At 39.9% G+C, this 24,132-nt stretch overlaps 1 protein-coding gene and 1 non-coding gene across 2 annotated transcripts in view; both read right to left on the bottom strand.

The window, feature by feature from the left end:
• Nucleotides 1-24,132, bottom strand: part of CELF2 (CUGBP Elav-like family member 2) — a 707,230-nt gene that overhangs the window by 667,521 nt on the left and 15,577 nt on the right. The gene's annotated exons all lie outside the window — the stretch shown is intronic.
• Nucleotides 8,359-8,462, bottom strand: LOC136307302 (small nucleolar RNA U13). The gene has a single exon (XR_010725956.1). It is a non-coding gene; the product is annotated as a small nucleolar RNA U13 (small nucleolar RNA).

The following is a 24,132-nucleotide window of genomic DNA, read 5'->3' as shown; positions in this document are numbered from 1 at the left end:
TATCATATTATTTCTGCCCTCTTTCTCCAAATGTCCCTGAGTCCTTTTTCTCAGCTTTTTAAAATTTTCATTTAAATCATTACTTAAAATGGTGATTCATTCTCTCTGCATTTTGCTTCCTATAGGTCAACATGTGACTCAGAAGGTAATGATAGCTCTTAATTCGGGAGGTATGAGGTTAACTGTTTTCTACATAAAACAGTCATTCCCATTGACATGAAAGAACTAAATATAAATTTATTTTTCACATAATGGGCTGAAATTTTCTTTCATAAATAAAAGTAATGGCTTTTAAAGTAGTTTAAAAAGCCATTTAAGAGGCTGTTATGATTAGGTGTCTGTGTTTGACTAAGATACATTATTTTTTTAATAAGTTTATTGCCTTTGGTGACTCCTTTCTCAAAGGGAAGAAAAAAATCCAATAAATAAAGGTACATGCTAGCACGGTAAAAAAAGTTCCAGCGGCAGGACACAAATTATTTTATTACCACACCAACTGAGCCACTGATACTTCACAATTCATGAACAAATTTTCCATTACTATAGTCATGTTTTTATTGACTGTTACAAAATCACCATTTGTATCTATTTTATCCTGCTGTGTTTCTATTTTAATGGAAAAGTCCTGTAACAGGTATAGCATCAGCTCAGATTACCAAGAAATCTATAAAATAGCTTCCTGCTACTACCTTTGGTACAGACTGAAAGAACACATTACGATCCCACTGGGTCTCTGATAAAAACTGTGATTCAAATACCCCCATGATTTATCCTTATCTGTAGAAATCCAGGCTTTATCTGCTTTATTAAATTATGGGACCATCTCACTGATATTGATTAGTTATGGTAGGCCTAATTAAAACATCTGGGTCAAGTGAGATTTAGGTACAAACTTGGGGGTGTGGCAATAAAAGCAAAAAAAAAAAAAAAAAAAAAAGCTAAAAATGCTGCAGGAACTAAGACTGTTCCAACAACAGGTCATCTTTGCAGTGCTTTGGTTGGAACTGAGCATTTTGGTCTGTGAAAATCAGATATGTTGACCACCTGGGCTTAAAATAAAAACAGGGAAGAGAACATGAAAATAAACTAAAAGTAGCTCTGACTCAATTAAAAAAAAAAGAAATAAAATCCCCTGAAACAATAGTTTTTTTAATAATTGGTGTTTATGGAATACTACTCAGCCATAAGAAATGATGACATCAGATCATTTACAGCAAAATGGTGGGATCTTGATAACATTATAAGGAGTGAAATAAGTAAATCAGAAAAAAACAAGAACTACATGATTCCATACATTGGTGGAACATAAAAATGAGACTAAGAGACATGGACAAGAGTGTGGTGGTTACCAGGGGTGGGGGGAGGGAGGACATGGGAGGGAGGGAGGGAGGGAGAGAGTTAGGGGGAGGGGGAGGGGCACAGAGAACTAGATAGAGGGTGGCGGAGGACAATCTGACTTTGGGCGAGGGGTACGCAACATAATTTAATGACAAAATAACCTAGACATGTTTTCTTTGAATATATGTACCCTGATTTATTAATGTCATCCCATTACCATTAATAAAAATTTATTAAAAAAAAAATTGGTGTTAGTAATCTTTGAAAATAGAAGGTGTGTATAATATAAAACTTTCATAAACAGTGATCTGCATCTTTTGAATATTAATATAAGAACATCGTTGAGAGTAGTGATAGAATGCTCATATCCATGGGCTAGCTAGGAAAATCAGCTGAATACATTCTTATTTTCTTCCATATGGGTTCTGTTGATGAGTAATAAATTTTGTATTTAAAATACAGAGCAAACCAAATCTGGACTATATTAACTCTAACTGATTTTAAAGGAACAGGTCACATGGCAGAAGTAGAGAGCCTTCATTGTAAATGAGGACATGCCAGAAAGTTTAATCTTCTATGGACACCACAGAAGAACTTTCTAATCATCTGTTGCTTATAAACGCAAATGCCATACCATTGTTAAATATCACTACTTCTATGAGCTTTGTGTATAGGTATTTATGCTTCTCAGAGAGTTTTCAGAGAGCTCAACCCATCAAATCATTATAGTCACTATCAGGCAAGCTGATAGTTAAGTTATTTTACTGCTGAGGAAATGATGGTTAGGTAATAGGACCCTGGTCACTAGCTCTTCTACCAGAATTTTTGGGAAATGTGTTTGGTATGTTTGGTTTCATAGAACAATTCTATAGTGATTTATACACACTATCTGATTCACAATATTATGTAACAAATTAATAAATAAAATTATATTTAAGACTTTTCATTATAAAGGTAGTTAGTGGTAAATATTAAAAAATATGCTTTCATAAAACAATAAAAAGTAATCTTTGGCCAAGAATAAAATTTAGCCACTTAAAAGTAAAAGGAGATTACTGAACACTGAGCCAGAGAGTTTTGATATATGAAAACTTATTTCATATATGCAATTTGATTATCTGGCTTATGTGTTGAAGGCTAGAGTGTTGAAAATTCTATTGAGATAGTGTGGAAAAGATTTTATTTCTAGTTCCTAAAAAAGCAAAGGTCCATTTTCTCTCCTTCCTGGTATTTGATAAAGTACCAATGTCTTTTTTTATATCATATTTTTGTTCTTTAAAATGATCCATGAAGTTCTTAAAATGTTAACTTACTTTCCTATTGAGACATTTAATAATTTCATAGATGCTTTATTTTTATTTCTGATAGCTCTTCAATTGGTTATGGCTTCTAGAATGTGAACTTTAAATTTCCTTCTTTCTGTCATCTAGGTTCAATCATAATCTCCAACTGAACACTTAAAAACATAGGAGTGCTCTTTATAAAGTCAGCCATAAGTGAATCTTTTATATGGTGGAAATAAAGCCTTTTGTAGTGTGGGAGTCCAGAATCAGTCACCTGATATGTGCCTCTGCAGTATGCAGATTGGTTTGAGAGCTAAATCCAACTTTAGTCACAGGCTCAGGAGAATTTTCAGCCCTTCACCCTTAACTGCCTAGAAGAATTTGAATTAGGGGTTTTGCACATAAGAGATTATCAACAATAACCTTTTCAACCTACCTGTATGGCAGGGTAAAATTTTATTTACTAAACATCTGCTCTTCTTATGGTCTGCAATGACCCTATGAAGCCTCCAAGGTGCATGACCTCATCCCTAGCTCAGAATGTCTTACATGCTTCGATTTTCCTTTCTACCTCTGAACCTGTTCTGCATGGGAGTAGAGGGTGTCTCTGACTCTCATGTGTGTGGGGTTCCTGCACATATATATGTAATTAGGTTTGGTTATTTTCTCTTGCTAATCTCTCTCATGCCTACTTGATTATTAGGTCAGCCAGATGAACTTTGAGGGTAGAGGAGAATTTGTTACTCCCCACAGTAATATAAACTATTTTCAATAAGTTAGATTTTTTTGAATCTATGGCTTTTTAAATGGTTTTGTTTGTATGGTATGAGGATAAGAAGAGGAAAAACACGCTGTAGATGTAAGCCAACATAATTATTTGCCAATTAAAATACAAGCATGTAGATAAAAAAGAAAGCATTTCAACATGCCCACTTTTGTATTTTAGAGAAATTATTTTCCCTATGAAGAAACTCGTCAAAAATTTCCTGTCTTTCTAGTATCGAAATGATTGTAATTCTGTCAACATGTCATCAAGCATATAAAGCTGTCTTTTATTGTGTCAGTGTACAGGCATTTTTTATCTCAATTGGTGTGAATTTCACTTAATTGCCTAACTGTGGAAAGATGCAAGGTAGTATCTGTGATTTCCCCCACCCGAGATCACACTTTTTTTTTTTTTTTAATTTGAACATGTCTGACCAACAGGGCTTCCTAATTCTGATGACTAGTCTTAAATAGTTATAATTTAGCTATAGTCTTGTTTTATATATTTCAGGTCAGTATTGGCAATTGTACCACATACTTTTTTGTTTGTTCAGTTTGCAATTTCTTTACCAATAATAATGTTGATAATATTGGTAACAACAAAATAATTATTGACATAATAGTAGTGGTATAAATGTAAAAAATGAGCTTCAGTAGGTTGTCTCAATTTAAAGGCTGTTCTTAAAGGAAATTTTATAATTCCTATTGGTCCAAAGATGTTTAATACTGGAGGGGGACTTACATTTTTTTTTTTTTTTACTCAGTGAGAGGAGGGGAGGCAGAGACAGATTCCCACATGCACCCGACTGGGATCCACCCCCCAGCAAGCCCACTACGGGGGGGCAATGCTCTGCCCATCTGGAGTGTTGCTCCATTGCTCAGCAACTGAACTATTTTTTAGCCCTTGAAGCAAAGCCACTGGAGCCATCCTCAGTGCTGGGGCCAACTCGCTACAATTGAGCCATGGCTGTAGGAAGGGAAGAGAGAGAGAGAGAGAGAGAGAGAGAGAGAGAGAGAGAGAGAGAAGAGAGGGGAAGGGGTGAAGAAGCAGATGGTCACTTCTGTGTGCCCTGACTGGGAATCAAACCTGAGACATCCACATGCTGGGCCAATGCTCTACCACTGAGCCAACTGGTCAGGGCTGGGACTTACATTTTTAATCACCATCTAAATATTGTCTGAAAGTAGACCTCTTTGCTTTTAAGGTAGCTATACCCATATTTTCTTTTGGTGCTATGTAGTTCAATTTATTCACAATAATTCATCCTTTGCTTGATCAAGTTGAATAAGCATATGGGTATCACTGGGTCTTAAAGGTAGCCAACATTATGAAAGCAGAATTTCATGACATACCAGCATTTGAAGCAAGCTCTCTGGAAACAAGGGTTCACCTGATTAGTTAATATATGAGCCTTAAAGTGACTGTAGGCAATTTGGAATTACCTGCAGATCTTAAGATGGAACAATGCCCTGCTGGTAGGTAGATAGATAGACACATGATAGAGCAAAGCATTTGGCTTATTAGATAGCATTTGGCTTTTCATAAGTTTTTCCAAGATTATATCTAGATAGTCAGCCCACAAGTGTTGAACTTTTTTATGTGTCAGGCACTGATTTAGGTTCGAGATACAGCAATGAAAAAAACAAGGTCACTACCAGCTAGGGACATGTATTCTACCCATAAGAGTGGACAGTAGACATGTAATGAATAAATAAGATAATTTCAGGAATACAGGAACACATGCTATGAATAAGATAAAAAAGATGAATGTTCCACTCAGATGATAGGAGGTGAGAGCAATTTTGACAGGTGACAACGACTTTTTGAGGAGGGACCACTGGAATTGGGATCTTCATGATGAGAAGAGGACACGTTACAAGTATTTGGCAAATGCGTGTCACAAACATGAGGAACATCAGGCAAAAAGGCCTTGTGATCAAAACCAGATATGTTGTGTGCCAGAAGTAAGGTCAGTGTGACAATCGTGGTTTGAGTGAGGGGAGGGATGGGAGAGGTAAGGGCCAGGTTTTGGAGGCTTCTTAGATATTAGTAAGGGTAAGATCTAATTCCAAATATAATGGGAAACAAAAGATTTACAACTTTAGAAATAAGTTTTGGACAGAACAACAGTTTGAAGACTATGGCCCTGATCCAGAGGAAAGGTGCCTGAGGTTTGAACTGGGGTATAAAAGTGGAGAAAAGGAGCAGTAATTTGATTAGGAATATTTTGGAGAGCTGGATTTGAGTGTGAAGCAAAGGAAAGATGACTTGTAGTTTAGGGAGAGGAATGGGACTTGCCCTGTTGAACTAGAAGGCAGAAGTGAGTATAAAAAACTGATAGTTGTACCTTGGCCCAATTATGTTGGGGATGCCCACTAGGTGGTTAGATAAAGACCCCAAGTAGGAATTGGATAAAAGAGGACAGACCTCAGTGAGTGCTCTAGGCTGGGGGAATAAGTTATTGACATATGAGTTGCATTTAAAACCATGGATCTGGCTGAGATCACACAAGTGGAGTGGGTATGAGGGGCCTGAAGTCAGAGTCCTGCAGACCCTTAACACAGGCTTGGTAGGAAGCAGGATTCAGTCAAGGAGATGAGAAGAAAAGGACCTGTGGTGTAGTAGAAAAACCAGGCAAATATAGCTCATGCAAGTCAAGAGAATAAAATGATTAGAGATGAAGAGGGTACTCACTCAACTATGTATGACAAAGCTGCTGAAATGCTAAGAACTGTCCACTCTGAAAATTCTTGTATCTTGTGAAAATGCAAATCTCATCTAGTGGATTATCTGGGGGGTGACCTGTAATGTAAGCTTTAGCCGACTTGCCATCAAAAACGATCTCACTTTCCCTGTCATGATCGATTCCTGCTCTTTGCAGTTATAGCCTACCAGCCTCCAAGAAACTCCATAAAACTACAGAAACATGTTAAAATATCTTGAGATGAGAAAAGTCAGAGAATCAAGTGCCACAAAAGTGTTCTATAAACAGGAAAAGGAGGCCTTGAAAAGTTGAGGATTGCTTAAACTCAGTGTACTTATGTTCCCTTCCTTGCAAATTCAGAGTTAAACAGTTTGGCATCCTCCCATCAGGTAAACTGATAGTACTTTCCCCTCTATTCTCATGTAGTCATTAATACTAACCCCGAGGTATGCAAATTGGAAAGACTGCTTCAGGCTGTCTCCACTCAGGGAAATTTAAGAGTGGACACGGCATGCAGGCAGCAGATGCTACACTGTGACTCAAAAAGACAACCCTGGAACCAGTACGCACAATGCCTTTCATCTTTTTCTTAGGAAAAGAAACCTGTGAGTCAATAGCAGGATAAATTTCATAAAGTCATAGCTCCCTGTCTATGTGATTTCTTGGTTAAAACTTAACAGCAACCGTGATGTGTTGACTTCAAAATTATCTCTTTTGGCCAATAGGAACTCGCACAGTTAGATGGCAATAGAGAGCAGAGGTTTTTTGGGGGGGGACGAGGGGATGCCTCTCAGAGGACATTCGGTAATGTTTGGAGACAGCATTTTTGGTTGTCACTGGCAGGGTTGCTGCGGTATTTGCAGGGTAGAGGCTCAGGATTCTGCTAAATATCCTCCAACCCACAGGACAGCCCCTGACAACAAAGAATTATCAGACCCCAAATTAATGTTGAGGTTGAAAAACTCTGATAGAAAGAAAAGTAAAAACCATACTTAATTCTCAGCATTAGGCTTAATTTTAAGATGGATTGAGAGTACAATCCTGTTAGTTAATTTTCATGACAGTTGGGCCCATATACAATATCAATGTCTTGGATTCATGCCATTGGTTTCACTTTTGAAAAAAGAAAATGAGAAAGGTATTCCATTAGAAGTCCACAATTTAGCTTTCTACTGATTCCATTAATGCAGTTTAGCATTTCTTGTGAAGTTTTTGTGCCACTAGTATTACATATAAACTCCTACTGCTCCTGAGACAAAATTTGACATTTTAAAAGTCATTCCAAGATAGAAAAAAAACAAAAACTGAAAATTTAGATTTGAAGCTCACCAGGTAGTGAGTATCCAGTTAAATTGATTTGCAACCAAATAATTCTCTCTTTAATCATATTATAAGATCAGAGACACACTTCTACTGGACTCGGTTATGCTTTTAAGACAGTGCTGTACATGCAGCATATCCTTAGTACAGGCTTCTTCAGTAAGCAAAATTCACTGATTAAATTGTGCTACCTGTTTCCCTGTAATTATTTCTACTTAGATATGAAATCCTAGTCTTAGAAAATTTTTACCTGGGACACTAATTATTCCCAGATAATGAGGGATAGTCTATTTCTCTCACTATATTTTTTAAGACTTTATTCATTTTTAGGGAGAAGTGAGGGAGACAGAAAGAGAGAGACAGAGAGAGAGATAGAGAGAGAGAGAGAGAGAGGGAGAGAGACAGAGAGAAAGAAGGGGGAGGAGCAGGAAGCATCAACTCCCATATGTGCCTTGACCAGGCAAACCCAGGGTTTTGAATTGGCGACTTCAGTGTTCCAGGTCGACGCTTTATCCACTGCACCACCACAGGTCAGGCCCACATCTGTTCCTACATCCCACTTTATTATTGTAACAACTTCAACCTGCTTGAAGATTTTACTTTGAGAAATGCATTTTCCCACCTACCATTCTGCTTCAAATATACTGTTCCTGTGCTCCATACCTTAGAGAGATACTATATTCCATTTTCTATTTAATGGTTTGTTTATTTATTTATTTAGAGAGGAGAGAGAGAGAGAGACAGAAAGGATGGGGGGGCAGAAACAGAAAGCATTAACTCACAGTAGTTGCTTCTGGTATGTGCCTTGACTAGGCAAGCCCATGGTTTCAAACCAGCAACTCAGCATTCTAAGTTGACCTTTTATCTACTGTGCCACTACAGGTTAGGCTCCATTTGCTATTTATCTATTTATTTATTTATTTATTTATTTATTTATTTATTTTTTATGTCAGACAGGTAGTGTGCCGGTGTTGTAACAAGTTTTGAGGGAGGCACATGTCACACAAGAGCGTGAACACCCAATCATCACACTTATGAACCGAAAAAGGATCTCCATTTGCTATTTGAAGCATTCTTTTAGTGCTACTGGATTTTGAATCCTTGCAATGTGGTAGGTATGGCTTTGTGAGTTTTCATGACTGTATTGTGGTGCCCTCCGTCAAAACATTATTACAGGGTAGAAGTATCCAGCACAGAGCTAGGAGCCATAAAGAAAGAAATGAAGGAAGCAAATACTCTTACCCTTGTTATCCACTCATGCCTTAAGCCATCAGCTTCCCTTGGGGAAACTGATCTTCTTTCCAGTGATAGATATGTGTATTCCAAACTGCCCTCTTGATGTTCCACTTATCTGTCAGACCTCACCCTTACTGGACTATTGCCCCTGAGACAGAGGAATTCCAAAAAGCTGACAAGCTGCCCCAAGGAGGGGCTCCGGACACACCAGGACTTTTGATTCAACACCCACATGCTTGAAGCCCCCAAGGAGGAGCATTCCGGACATACCAGGACTTTTGCCTCAGTATCCCCTCAGGCTCTCCCAAACACTATATAACTCGCCCCTAGTCTGTAACCAGCCCTCTTCTCCCCAAGAGAAGTGCCCAGCAGGGTTCCTTTCTTCCTTTCAATAAAGCCTGTTACTCTAGTCTTTCAGACTCCCATGGATTCCAACATTTGGTGCCAAAACCCGGGACAGGGTACTAACTGCCTGGACGATCCCTCTTTGCCATCCAAACTTACAACCAGGGAAGCAATGGGCATTGGCAGCTCATCCTGGGCTTAATCCCTGATTCTGTTTGGACGTGTAATTATAGATCAATTGGCCAGCAGTCTAACCCTGTCCTGAACCCCTGCTGGACCAGAAAGGTAAGGAGTTTCTCCCTTCCCCTTCCCTGGTTGTCCTCCAAATTTCTCTCTAAAACCACCCCTTCCTGGTCGGACGGTTTTCTCTGACATGCCTCACATTTTGAGGGGTTTGACTTTCAGTCTCAGTGGACTGCATGGAAGACTAGGCACCTAGCCAAACCTCTCCACTCTCTCAGACTTCTCGTCCTTGGAGCTCCCTGACAGGTGGTGAGACCTCTATCAGGGACGACTCCCCACATGGAGATTCTCTCCTCTTGGGACAGTGACAAAAGGCAGAGACACCCCCTCCTGCTCACCTGTGTCCACTATGGGCTCTTCAGAGTCTAAGCCTTCCAACCAGACCCCTCTAGGATGTCTCATAAAAAACCTCACCAAACTCGTTCTCTCAAACTTCAACCAAAGAAATTAATCTTCTTCTGTAACACGGTATGGCCTCAGTACAGACTAGACAATGACTCCCATCGGCCTGAAAACGGGACATTCAATTACAATATCATAAGAGATCTTGACAATTTCTGCCACCGGACGGGGAGGGCATCAGAGATTTCTTACATGCAGGCTTTCTTCTCCCTTCTCTCCTGTCCTTAATTTCTGTGCCTTCTGTTCTACACGCAGACCGTTTTGGCCAAAGAAACCTCACCTAAAACCTCTACTCCTAATCTTTCCTTCTCCGCGGACTCCCAACTCTCTCCTTCTCCTGCCTGACCCCCGGGGCACCCCTCTGTCAGGACCCCTCTCTATTCCCTCAGCAGATCTTTTTTGCTGGAGTCTCTTCTCTCCAGAAAGCCCCCTCCCTTCACTAAATCCTGTTTTCTCATTTCACTAGTCTCTCTTTCTCCTCCCCTGGCTGGCGGGGGCCTCTCCCTTCTCCACTGTGTTCTTCGTCCCCTCCTCCCTCCTTAGAAGCTGTGGCTCTGGCTGCGGTGCCTGTCTCATCTCTGACCTCTCTTCTCTCCTTACAAACTGCAGTTCTGTCTGTCTCCTCTCCGACCCCTTCTCCTTCCTTACAAACTGTGACTGTGCCTCTTTCCTCCTCGCCCCCTCCCTTCTCCTCAGAGCTCTAAATCTTTTTTGACTCTTCTGACCATGTGGCGCCACACCAATACTTTAACCTCCTTCTCCTCCTCCTGCAGATTCTGACTTTCCTTCTTTCCATCCAGCTGCTCACACTGTCCATCCGTCTGCTTTCTCTCTTCCTCCCCTCTGTGCTGGCAACTCCCTGCTATCTCGAAAAAATTAAAAAGCAGAATTATATTAAGCTATGTGAGTAAGTAATCTGTCTTGTCTCTTTGTCAGAAAATATCTCTAGTATAATTTGAATTGGAACAAGTAAAGCACGCTCATTTAAATTTCTTAATTCATAAATGTGAAGTCTTTGTTTAATGTGTAACTGTGTCTGTTTCTAAGGCCTTAAACCAATAATTACCCACCTCTTAAACCAGGTGTACTCATCCCCACAAATCTCCTTGCAATACCCCCACCCTTCCTGTTCGAAAACCTTCAGGAGCTTATCACCTTGTACAAACCTTACACCTAATCAATGAGGCAGTAATTCCCCTCCATCCAGTGGTCCCTAATCTCTACAAGTTACTGTCACACATTTTATCAAACACCACTCATTCACAATCTTAGACCTCAAGAATGCCTTCTTTACCATTCCTCTACATCCTGACTCTTACTTTCTGTTAACCTTTATTTAAACTGACCTGGACACTAATGCAGCCCAGCAACTTACATGGACTATTTTACCTCAGGGGATCAGAAACAGCCCACACCTGTTTTGGCAGGCACTAGCTCAGGATTTAACAGCATGCAATTTCAAAACTAGTACTCTCTTACAATATGTAGATGATCTACTCCTCTGTGCCCCTCCCTGCCTGCCTCAAGGAGACACATTACCACCCTTCTTAACTTCCTCGCTATGAAGTGATAGCGTGTCTTCTTTGTTAAGGCTCAACTTTATTCTCAGTCCCTAGTCTATCTAGGCATTGCCTTAACCCCTACCACCTGAAGTCTCACCCTAGATCAAACTCAGACCCTCTGTAGTCTCCAACCACCTATACCAACACAGATCAAATCTTTTCTTTCCTCAGTCTAATAGGCATCTTTAAACACTCAGTGAGATCTTCTGAGCATGGCTTTTAAGGTCTATAATGGCCAAAGGAAGTAACAGAAAAGGCAAATAAGGCCCAAAAGAAGTCAGTAAACACCAGCTTTTGTCTCCAGCACCCTAAAGGGCTTCATAGAATTCCATCAGGGCCCTACTTCAAGAGTGGAAGAAAGGTCATTGAACTGAAGCCTGCCAGGCTTCCCGGCCCCATCAAGGGACACACCTCTGCTGTGGAAAGAGGGACATGAGAAGGTAAGCTGCCCCCTTGCTCCATGGAGGGAGGATTCAGTCTCTTCTAGCCCTACTCCTACCTGTGACCTGACCTTGCCCAGCATGCTGGGAATTGCCACTGAAGGCCCAAGGACATTGTCCACGAGCCTAAGGTATTTCTTCCAAGTAGCAGATAAGCTAATCTCATTTCTTGTAATCACAAGGGCCATCTACTATGCCTCGCTTGAATATTTAAGTTTTATTTATCCCTCAAAGATCTCTACTGTGGGTATTGACAGTCTAATTTTATTACTTTATTTAATGTATAGTATCTCCTTTGTTCCTCTTATCTCAATGCCCCATGCTTATTATAGGCTGGGACCTGCTGCTAATTCCAGCTAGAAGCAGTGGTCACTAGAACTTAAACTCTAACTGCAAAGTGTAGAAATGTAACCACCCTTTCCCTAAGTACTTGCAGGATTTACAGGTCACTCAGCAAACTGTTCAAAGACTGTCCAAGAGGCGCTTCCAGCATTACATCACCCAAGGACTGACTTTCACATGGACAGGTCCACACACACTGTAATCCTGACAACTCCCACTGCTGCTAAAGTAGAAAAACGGCATGCTTCACTCCAACCACAAACCTGAAGCTGGTTGGTCTATGTATGGCAAATATATAAAAAAACTAAGGACTCTTTTAATCAGGCTTTGGGAAAAGGGAAACTGGGATAAAAAGAAAGTCAACTTAATTGTCACTAAAGATTAAAGAATTTTAAATCAAGGGTTCTGACTAGAAAGGAATTGTATGGTTTTGATAATAGAAGGTATAATGTATGGAAATACTTTTGAAAGAAAAAGGAAAAGCAAGTTGTTATGAAGGCCAGTTATTTCTGGATAAGAAAGTGCATGAAAGTTGAAGGTTTAAGTAAGTTGTAGAAGGTTTGTGCAGGTTGTATCAGGTTTGTACCGAGAAAAAAGAATTTGTAAAGTCAAAAAACTGATTTTCAAAGAATGTTTAATCAGTCACCCTAGCTAACAATCCTCTACTCTCCCCACTTATTGGGACGGCTTTTTCCTCCACCCTGACCATCTGGAGCTCAGAAACAGAGAAATGAAACCGACCCCTTGTCCATCAATTCTCTATTCACCTCTCAGCCTGCCTCACTGTTGGGCAGATAAAATATATTATGCTCACTTTGTTAAAGATGGTGCTGCCCACGTGGAGGCTGTTGCCCAGGTGATATTAATGTGTGTTGGGGGCAGGCTGTGGGCAGGCAGGATTGTTGTAGCCTGGGGCTTGGTTTTGGGATTAAGCCTTTCCCACCCTTTTTGATGTGGGGTGGTACAATCCAATCATGCCTCAGAGAAATGACTTTGTATTAGAGACTTTTCTATTTTGTATATTAGATTAAAGGTTTTGATTTCTACATTATGAAATGGGGGCAGAACGGGAGCTTGCTCTCTTAGTTCCTGAGATTATCATTAGAGGAGAGAGCAGAGAGGAGAGCAGAGAAAGGCCACGTGGAGGAGGCCAGAAGAAGCAGCCAAGATGGTGGAGTGCTGAGTGAGAAGCCAGTTTGTGCAGAGTTTGTGCAGGGAGAAGGAAGGAGATGGGGAACAGAGGTGAATAAGTCTGGTGAGCTAGAAACCTTTGATTCTAGGAAACTCGGATAAGTCAGTAGCTTTGTGAGCACTGAATGTGAGTCGGTTTTGGAGCCCAGTGTGTGTTTTTACTTGCCCACTGGGTGCAAGCTAGAATTAAAGATGGTGGCCCACCAGCTTTTGGCTCCTTTGTTTCTTTACCGACTGTCCGAATCCAATGCGAACCTGCATGGGCGAGGCAGCTGCTGTGATGGTAGCCCTGGCTACTGGCTTTACACTCACCAAATCAGGAGCTTTCTACTCATGTGGGACCACGAGTATATGTATCTCCCTACTAATTGAACAGAAACCTGTACCCTAATCTATCCCACCCCAAATATCAACCTAATCATCCCATCCCATGAGCCTCTTTCAATTCCTAGTTCACTACCTGTCAATCTAAGGACCAAACAAGCTATACAGGTAATTTCTCTTCTTGTTGCTTTAAAAATTTTTATAAAAGTAGGTCTAGAGGGGCAGGGGGACCGGCCACTTTCCTGTCTTATTCCTACTCTCTCTCTCTCCGAAGCCTAGCAAATTTGTATACATGGACTCAGTGGCTTCACACAAACTGCGCATCTTGACTATTACCTTTCATTGGTCCACTCACTCTCCTATTTATTTTTCTAACTTTTAGACCCTGCCTCTTAGGTTTGTTTACTAGTTTCTTACAGAACTGCATGCAGACCTTTGCCAATCAGAAAATTGGAAAAATCTACCTAACCCTACACACCAACCCTAAAACCTGCCCTCGTGAAACAGAAAAATCTGAAACCCTAAACCAGAAAACCTCCTAAATCCTATCTTTCAACCCTTACAGGTCCCCTAACTCTAAAGCTCTCCCATATCCCTGAAGAACTGGGAGAATGAATAGCATTCATCTCTTAACGCTTCTCAGTCTTTTTACCCTTCACATAGTAAGAGGACAAGACCGCTGGGTCTTCTTGGCTGAAGAAGAGCCTACAAACAAACATAAAACATCTCTTTTGGCTCAAACTAACTGCTCTCTCCAGGGCTACCAGGAAAAATATCTCTAACTCTTTACCATGGAAAAACTTTCACCCCCGCTACACAACCCTCCTTATCTCTGCATTCCTGATCTCCAAATACTTGCCCCTTTCTTTATCAAGTTCCTACAGGCCTGGATGAGAGAAATCTCTAGGATTACCTACAATCAAATGACCCTACACTCCTATCGCCAATACCCCAAGGAGAACTTCATGAGGGAAATTTCAAATAGGTAAGGATGACAGCAGGAAGAAGCCGCCCCTCAGCCTGAGAAGTTCCCTCCTGAATGTTCTCCAAACCCCCTTCCTTTTAAACCACACATACTCAGTCCTTCTAAAAACTTACACCAACAGGTTCCCTGACTCTACAAATCTCCACATGTCCTCTCATTCGAGAGGAACCAGATCAGCCCATCTCATGAGGCTCAACCAGGAGACCATGTATCACCATGTCACTCTGTCCACTTGGCACTCTCAGCAAGCAACTAACAATTATTACCTCGCAAAATTTTTTTTACTTCCTCATTCAGGTTTTTGGAGGCATCGCCTGGTTCAGACCTCACAGCACGGAAACTGATGACCTCCTTAACTGGATGAGGAACTTGGCTTGGCAAGGTTCTTTTCTTGAGTTCTCTCCAGAAGAAGCAATAATTTTCCATTTTTTTCTCCTCTTTCTCCTCATCACCCCTCACCATATATTATAAAATTAATAACTGCCTTTCTTTTATATGTAACCACAGAGTTGAGAAATGATAGATACGTGAATTCCAAACTGCCCTCTTGATGTTCCACTTATCTGTCAGACCTCACCCTTACTGGACTATCGCCCCTGAGACAGAGGAATTCCAAAAAGCTGACAAGCTGCCCCAAGGAGGGGCTCCGGACACACCAGGACTTTTGATTCAACACCCACATGCTTGAAGCCCCTAAGGAGGAGCATTCCGGACATACCAGGACTTTTGCCTCAGTATCCCCTCAGGCTCTCCCAAACACTATATAACTCGCCCCTAGTCTGTAACCAGCCCTCTTCTCCCCAAGAGAAGTGCCCAGCAGGGTTCCTTTCTTCCTTTCAATAAAGCCTGTTACTCTAGTCTTTCAGACTCCCATGGATTCCAACATCCAGAATCCTGTCATTTGGAGAGGAAATTGAGGATGTTCTAACATATATCAAACAATCACATTCCAAACCAGTACAAGAAGTAAGAGGTCATAGACTGATTCTAAATGATGGGAATCAGAAAAACCTGAGGGCTTGATTTCAAAATTTTATTATAATTACTATTATTTATTTCTTGCTGACATAACTGTGTCAATTGGTTTCCTTTGAACATAAGATGGTCAGCCATATTCTTGATTTTTCTGTGAAACAGAGATAAGAAAAGGAACAAACAATTTGTCTCCCATTGGACAGTAAATCTTTTTTTTTTTTTAAACTGAGTATCTCAGAGGCCTTTCCACACTCTCCTCATCAGGACTCCTATTATTATTATTTTTTTAATTATTTTTATCTATTTATTCATTTTTAGAGGAGAGAGAGAAAGATTGAGAGAGAGAGAGAGAGAGAGAGAGAGAGGCAGGAAGCTTCAACTCCCATATGTGCCTTGACCAGGCAAGCCCAGGGTTTTGAACTGGCAACTTCAGTGTTTCCAGGTTGACGCTTTATCCACTGTGCCACCACAGGTCAGGCCTGGTGAGCTTTTTGCTTAGGCCAGATGAACCCACGCCCAAGCTGGGGACCTCAGGGTCTCGAACCTGGGTCCTTCCACATCCCAGTCCAATGCTCTATCCACTGCGCCACCACCTGGTCAGGCTCAGGACTCCTATTATTGCTGGTGGGGCAGTTAAAAGAGAAGCAATAGGCCCAAAATGAAGTCGCTGGTACTAAGCCTCACATCAGCAAACCAAGACTTAACACTTAACCTAATTGCAGTTTTAGCCTCTCCCAGGAATGTAATCTTTAGCCCGTCAATTTGAAGTGACCTGGTCAGCAGAAGCGAGGTATCTGCCTGACTGACCCTTTCATCCCACATAGGAAAGTGATCTAAGCCTAAAACAATCCACCTTTTGCACCTTTGCTAGAAAACTTCCTTGTCCTATCCCTTTACAGGCTCTAAAGAAGCCTGTCCTTTTCAAGAGCTCTTGGGAGCTCCTTTATATTTGCTAGATAGGATGCTATCTGATTTATGAATCATTGAATAAAGCAATTAGATCTTCAAATTTACTGAGGTGATTTCTTTTAACACTTTCTATTTCCAAACTCTTCTTGGAAATGAAGTAACATTCTTTATACACAGGAATTTTGTTGGCATCAGAATTGGAGATAATAGTTAAAAGCAAGCAGAAGAGAGGCATCAAAAATAACAAAAACAGAATTTTGAGAGCAAAAGAATGCTAAGAAATTACGAAGAGATTTGGAAGAGGAACAGAGGAAACTAGAGATTTCTTTTCAAAGGCGTCCCCATACTCAGGGCCCACATTCTTTCTGAATGTTAATTACAGTCTTTACCTTGGCATTTTGCTCTCATATCAGGGAAGCAATTACTGGCCTAATTCAAATGCATAGCAGCCATTAACAATGAACAAATAGATACATTATTTTAATTCCATTTGCTGCTTCCTTTCTGCTGATGTATTGACCCATGAAGCTTTGACTTGATGTCCTATAATTGGCATTTGGCAAAGGTTGTTATCATCATCATCCTTTTAATATATGAGTATTTATTAAGCATATATTACATATACAATATCTTGCAGGGCAAGTCACTTAAAGACCTCAGGCCAGAAATAGTCTTTGCCTCTGTAGAGTTTATGTAATGATGACTTCATTTTTAGATAAAAGTGTACCCTGTGAGTGTGTAAGGTTCAAAGTGAAATTAATATGCTAACATAATTATTATTTTTTAACTTACGTATCATTTTCACCACTCTTAGTATTTTTTTTCAATCATGTGTGATAGACTTTATTCTTGGCTCAATAATACCATTTATATCAGACTACAAGGGAAGATATCACAAAGAGTTATTAAGAAGAAAAAAACAAGAGAAATAGCTCCAAAATAATCTTCTATAACCTCTTTCCTATGATTTCTTATTCTTTCTTGAGTCAATGACATTTTTTTGTATCATGAAGCTCTATAATATTTTCTTCTTTCTTATGAGTTATGCACACTGACATGATTTTTGTTATGTTTTAATTTGAAGGTATATTATATGTGCCAAGTCATTTGTTTGCTTTTTCTTTCTTGGAACTATTTAATGCCATTGTCTTGTGTCTCAACACATGAGCCCTTACATGAATTAATTAGTTTGGCTAGAAACAGTGCCCAATCCTTCAGCACCATGATGATCCCATGAGCTGTAAGGAAGTCATTCACTTTTTTGGGTCTTGTATGGCCAGTAGTCACGGCCCTCACAGCCAGGCACATGCAGGTTCACATTGACTTCGGACAGACGGTAGAGAAACAGTGGAGCCAAAAACTGGTGAGCCATTCCTTTATTCTAGCCTTGCAACTAGTGGGTGAGTTAAAACACACAGGGCTCCAAAACCCACTCATTCAGAGTTCACAAAGCTACTGACACATCTAAGTTTTCCTAGAATCAAAGGCCCCTACCAGCTCAGTCACCTCTGGTTCCCCATCTACACAACTTCTCCCTTCTCATCTTTGCACAAAACTCTGCACAAACTGGCTTCTCCTTCAGAAACCTGTCATCTTGGCTTCCTTCTCCTCTTCCTCACAAACTTCCCTTGGTGTGAAAACCCCTCCTCCAGCAACATTAGCATAACAGTGGCCTATCCCAAGCAAGAAGGTAATTAGCAGTTTCAAAGATCACATACCTGGGCAGAGGCCATTTTTAACAATAAAAATGAGCAAACATAGAAATCACATTTTACAAATTTATATGCCCAACAGGTCTCAATTTCCTTATCTGTAAAGAAAGATGATGGGATGCGAAAGTCTGCTTTAGCTCTGAGATTTTACCTACATATTTATTTAAAACATATGTTCATTATAGTTTCTAAATGTGATCCTGTGTTTCTTGGCTTGTGGACCACACCAGTGCTATAAAATGTTGTACAACATGAAAAGTTTACTTAACGTATTGATGTTTCTTCTTGTATGCACTTCAATTTTGCTACCTGATTCAAATACTCAAGGTTTTCATGACTTCTCTCCCTTGGGTCATCTCCAAAAGTATAACACGTGAAATCATACTTATCTCCTTATTTGTACACCTGTATTTAAGATTGCTAGGATTAGGTCCATGTCCTTGAAGTTCTCTCTGTATAGGATCTAAATTTACATACTTAGTAATAGTTGATTTAAATTAGTACTCCAAACCTTATTAAAATCAATTTATAAAATCTGAATTATATAATGCCTGCTATTAGAAGGAAATTATTTTAAAAAAAACACCTTCTTGTTTGATTCCACCACTCAATGCGGAAATCCCATTTTTATCACCTTGGCAGAGGGTCATCCAGTTGCTTCTGCTTTAGCAGTGAGCAGTTGCTTATAGATGCCTGTGGCTGGTCATTTATATTGTTGAACAGTTCTAATAAGGAGGGTTTGTGTTCTCCACATGACCCTCAAATTTGTCTCCCAGTATTTCAGCCATCTTTTAAAATAATTTTGCTTCTACATGAACAAGGAATTCATCTAAAATTGTCGCCATTCAAGTATTTAATGACAACTGTCCTTTCACATTATCTGATATTAACCTCATTTGGTTGATCAATTTTTTTCTACCTTAAATAAAGGAAAGAAATTTATTTTCATCCTACATGATGTAATCAAAAGCCCCTACTAGTATCAAATGTCTCAGGTTTTTCTGGCATTTCATAAAGTGTCTATTTAAGCAGAGGGTATACACTTCACTGGAGGATTTCTAGATCAAATTGTGCACTGATTATAGAGTCTGGCTTCTGTAACTTGCACTCTAAAACTAAGTTATTATTTATATTTTAACTAGAGAATGATAATAAAACAGACAGCATTTCAAGTAAAATTAAATATTTAACCCAAATAGATATATCAGAGGAGAATTATCACCCCAAAAGTCAGAAGTCATGAAGGATTGAAGTTTTATTGTAAAACTGGCATGTTTTTGGAAGATCAAAGTCTGACTTTAAGTCAGCCTTGGTGAACTAGTTGCTCCCTTACCTGTAAAATTCTGAGCTTTCTTTGAGATTTTCATCTGCTTAATCTTTCCTTTTAGTAGAAGACCCACAGAGAAGGAATCTTTACATGGTTGGCAGATCTCTCTGGCTATAGTTTTGGTGAAACTATAAAGTTTAAAGTTGTAAAGTCTAGGCAGAGAAAGGTCACTGGACTAGGTATCTTGGGACTTGAGTAGCATTCTTGATTGCTGCTAACTGCTCCCATGACCTTTGACAATTCACTTGAGTTCTTTGGTTCTTAGTTTCCTAATACCTATTCTTAGACGACATAGTTGGATATTGTTAAGATCCATTTATGCTCAACAGTACTATACTTAAGGAAAGCTTTTGAACTACTTGAGAATCTTAGTACATGTGCCCGCTTGCTTCAAACTGTCAGGAATTAACTAAAGGTTTGGTTGCATTTGTTTGAGAACCTGTTAAATATTACTTATGATTTGGGTACCTTCTTTCCATACCCAATTGAGGCCCATGACTTTTATCACTGTAAAGATAAGAAGGGGAGTGATGTTCTAAATGCTGAGAGTTTAGTATAAATTTGATGGGTTGAGGTTAATGACGGTTGACAATTCTTTGGTTATGTGATTGGCCTTAGCTAATTTTGGGCTTACTTTTTCTAAAAGGTCTACTTGGGGTAAGAGACTTGACCAGAGTTCTCTCTGACATTTCTATAATTGGTTACATGAGAAGTATTCATTTAATTTTGGTTGTATCAAATTTAGATGAATTAAAGGTAGGTTCTGATTTAAAAAAAAAAGTTTTGTCAGTTGCTACTGCTTTATTCCTAAATGGATAAATTGTTTAGACAAAGCTACTTTTTGTTATTTAAAAAATTTAATGACTTTCAAAAATTCAACATGCATAGAGTTGCCAAGCTAAATACACAGATAATTGAAGAAGAAAAAAAGTATATGCTGGGCTTGCCATTTCAATAGAAAAAGGCTGACCACAAGGATAAATATTGACTTGTATATTGTGATAAATAAAATTGTTCTTTTAGTGCATCATGTTTAGACAAAATTTTTAAGCAATTTATAGAAATGAATACAATTTGTGTTATAGCCACATAGATATTTCAAGTGTTTAATATATAGTTTCTCATTTGTTCAGTTTTAAAAATATATATAATCAGTGCCAATGTCTCTAATCTTTCTTAATTCCCTAATTCCATGGTATTGGGCAAACCAATGTGTTTCAGGTATAAAACAATTGTATTCAGGTTTGCTTGCTTGTATTTTGCATTGGCTCAGGGCAGCACCGTGTGTGTGGTCTGTGGAAGGTTGAAGGTGCTTGCCCCAGGGCGGCAGATTGCAAATTGTGGATTGCCTTCCAGTTTGAGAGGGGACATTGTTTGCAGGAGAGGGTTTATTTTCCTCCAGCCTACTTTTCTGGGGAGTTGAGAGACAGAGAGAGAGAGAGAGAGAGAGAGAGAGAGAGCGCTGAGGGCCTTGGGAGCCCTGAGAGAAAGAGAAGAGGTCTTTCCCTGCTTGTTTGCTCTTCCACTGTTATAAGACTTAAATAAACAGAATGGCCCACTATTTTCTGGCTCTACTGTTACTTTACCATTTGCCCAAATCCATTGTGAACCTGCATGGCCATGGTGGTGGCCACTGGCATTACATATGGGCTAGTTCCCTTTCTTTGCTTTTTCCTCTCCCTCAACTAAGATTATTTTTTATCATTTGATACTGACAGCTGGCTCTTTGGAATTTGGCTGGCGTCTTGCTCCCAGAATTTCACAGAAATTCTACCATAGTCTCCTATTGGACAGATTCCTTCCATTTCTGCACATGCTTTTCCTTCCTATCCCTGGATGTTCTGAAGGCTGGAAGCCTAGATTCCTATAGAAAACACTCTGCATTAAGGTACTGTACATGAAGTATATTAATGGAGGGTTCCAGCAGGATGGGAAGGGCTGCAGGGCTGTCTGCAGCAGAGGTGGTGGTATGACAGGGAGAGGGAATCATGCAAACTTCCCCTGTGTCAGTCATCCATCTATTCTAGGTACTAGGGATAAAGATGCACAAGCAAATACGGTTCCTGCCCTCAGAGTGTGTGTTCCATTTGGAGGATGCCATCAAAGCAACATGACTCATTAAATACCATTGGGAAATGTGCACTAAAAAGGGAATCCAGCCCAGCTTGGCTTCCTGGAGGAAGAGTCAGACTATGAAAACTGATGAGGATGAAATAGCAAGGGTGGGGCATGAGAGGAGGAATGGAGGGAGGAAAGCCAACACCTAGAATAATTGGCAAGTTAAAAAAATTTTTTAAAAGTAATTCATCCTAATTTCAGCAGGGGAGAGAAAGGGGAAATCCAAGACGTGATATGACTTTGGGCTCATATCACGCTGGGGGTGATATGAGCCCAAAGTGCTAAGTGAGTAAGCAAGAAGTCTGAGGTTCTTATATTTTTGTGTATATGTTTCTTTAGCCTGTACTACCATGCCCCCCTCCCACCTTAAAATTCAAATATAGCCTTTCCTTTCATAACATGAATGCACATGTTTTGAAGAGTTATCCCATTCCTATGGAAAAGTTTCCTACAGAGAAAGAGGCAGACTTTTCTATACTATGGTGACTTCAGGGGTGCTGAAGACTAGGAGAAAAAAGAAGAAAATGGGTCTCACACATCCACACAGTTAGAGCTTCACCAGTTTATTCTGTAACTTTCTGTTAACTCATGGAAGAGTCTGGAAGGGCAGTCGGGTTGGATGGATTGAAGGGGAAAGAAAAAAAAAACATGAATTCTTATATAAACTTCTTCATGTCTTCTGGTACAGTCTGGAGGGCATTTAAAAGGCATTAGTTTACCACTAAATACTACGAACATTGTTTAGCCTTCTTCTTCATGGTTAAGAGCCTGTGCTGGGACCCAACATGCACAGAGCACCAGGACATCAGTGCAGACAGACAGCAGGCAGAGGGAGAAGGCAGTGCGCTGGCCGAAGAGCCCGCTCAGCCCAGACCCTGCAGCATGGCAGCCTGCAGCCTGCAGCGACCTGAGTCAGTCCTCCACGGCCACACCGCTGAACATCAATCAGCCTTTCCATTTTGTAGTATGAAATCAAGTACCCCCTGATGTTTGGTGATTAATTATTATGTTATTGTTCCTTATTTTTGAAAAGTAATAACATGTTTAATAAAATCTGAGGTTCAGTAATGAAAATCACTTAGATAATTTCCAGCATTTCAACCTCCTGAGGACTTCAGTTTGGTTTGATTTCTAAAATACAGTAGGAACTTACTAATTCAGACTAATGACAGAGAGTCCCATTGTGAATTACCACATTTTTCAGATGAGTGAGTAGGCAAACAGAAAATAAAAAAAAGTAAATCATACAATACACTCTATCCATTTGTTTAGCCAATGGTAGTTAGACTTAACAGTCTATGGTAAAACTTTCCTGTACATCAGCATGTTTCATAAAGATAATGAAGTCTGGGCAATCAGAAATCTCACTATAGACCTCAGGTATTCAATCTTTGCCCAGAGATAGCTTTTGGACTGCAGGAAGTTCTAAATAATGATCTGGCTTACAGAGTACTGAAGCGAGAACCAAGGAAGTTCTACTGTAAATGCAAAGTGAGGAACTGAGGTAAAAAGATAGTCTAATACATCTTCTGGTTGCCATTTTAGCATTAGCATAATATTTTTTCTCTGCAAGCACAGGTCTTTCAAAGTAGAAGAGACCCAAATATGTTCTCTAACACAGTCTCCTAGTCTACTACACTGCTTTATTGAGCAGGATTTTTTATCCGTCAAGATAGAAAGAGGTCCCATTTAATTATATGCAATTCTTCCATTTAATTATATGCAATTCTCCTTTATCTGAGAAAAGGTTACACATTGATATGTGTGGAATGGGACTAAGGTCCAGGATTCAGAATGTAATGCACCTAGAATTTTTTTGACTAATTTTAGGGGCAGAGAGAGAGAGCATTCATTTGTTGTTCCATTTAGTTGTGCATTCATAGGTCCCTTCCCATATGTGCCCTGACGTAGGATTGAACCTGCAACTTTGGTGTTTCAGAAAGAGTTTTTAACCAACTGAGCTACCCACAACCAGGGCCTTCCCAGACTACTTTTGCTGATCAATTTCTACTATCCCTTCCTTCTCTCCCTTCTATTAATCTCGATGAATGTTTCTCAACCCTGGCTGTACACTGAATGAAGGCAGGATAGTAAAAAGCTAGGAAAATTCTTTGGCAAGTAAAATTTGAAAACAGATAGATAGCTGAATAAACTGGCTGAGCAATTTACAACCAGATACAGAAGGTCACCTCCCTGGAGATAAGATCTCCGGCCTCAGGTGTATTTTAGCTCCAGGCTCAGAAAAGCAGCACAACCAGGCAAGACCAGCTGCAATGACTAATGACCTCCTGGCATTGACCAATCAGTAGAGACCTTGACCCTGAAAGGGCACACCTGGAAAGCTGATGAATATTCTATTGAGATCTTCCCCTAAACTCCCAGTCTTCAAAAACACTCAAAACAAGGGACCCAGTGTGCTGTCAGGCCTTTCCTTTCCCCCATTCTCATTTTTTCTCCCAAGCATGCATCTCCTAAACTAAGGGTTCCCATGAGACTTGCAACTAGGGGAGCAGCAATAAGCAGCCTCCGATCATCCTGAGCCTTGTCTCCAATGCCCCGTTTTCTCTGACACTGGTAGGCTCATTTTTTTCCCATAAGGTTTCCAGAGAG

The sequence above is a fragment of the Saccopteryx bilineata genome, chromosome 5 (assembly GCF_036850765.1).
Source record: "Saccopteryx bilineata isolate mSacBil1 chromosome 5, mSacBil1_pri_phased_curated, whole genome shotgun sequence".
NCBI classification, from domain to species: domain Eukaryota; kingdom Metazoa; phylum Chordata; class Mammalia; order Chiroptera; family Emballonuridae; genus Saccopteryx; species Saccopteryx bilineata.
The sequence above is the reverse complement of the archived record's forward strand: the minus strand, read 5'-3'. Positions and strand labels throughout refer to the sequence as shown.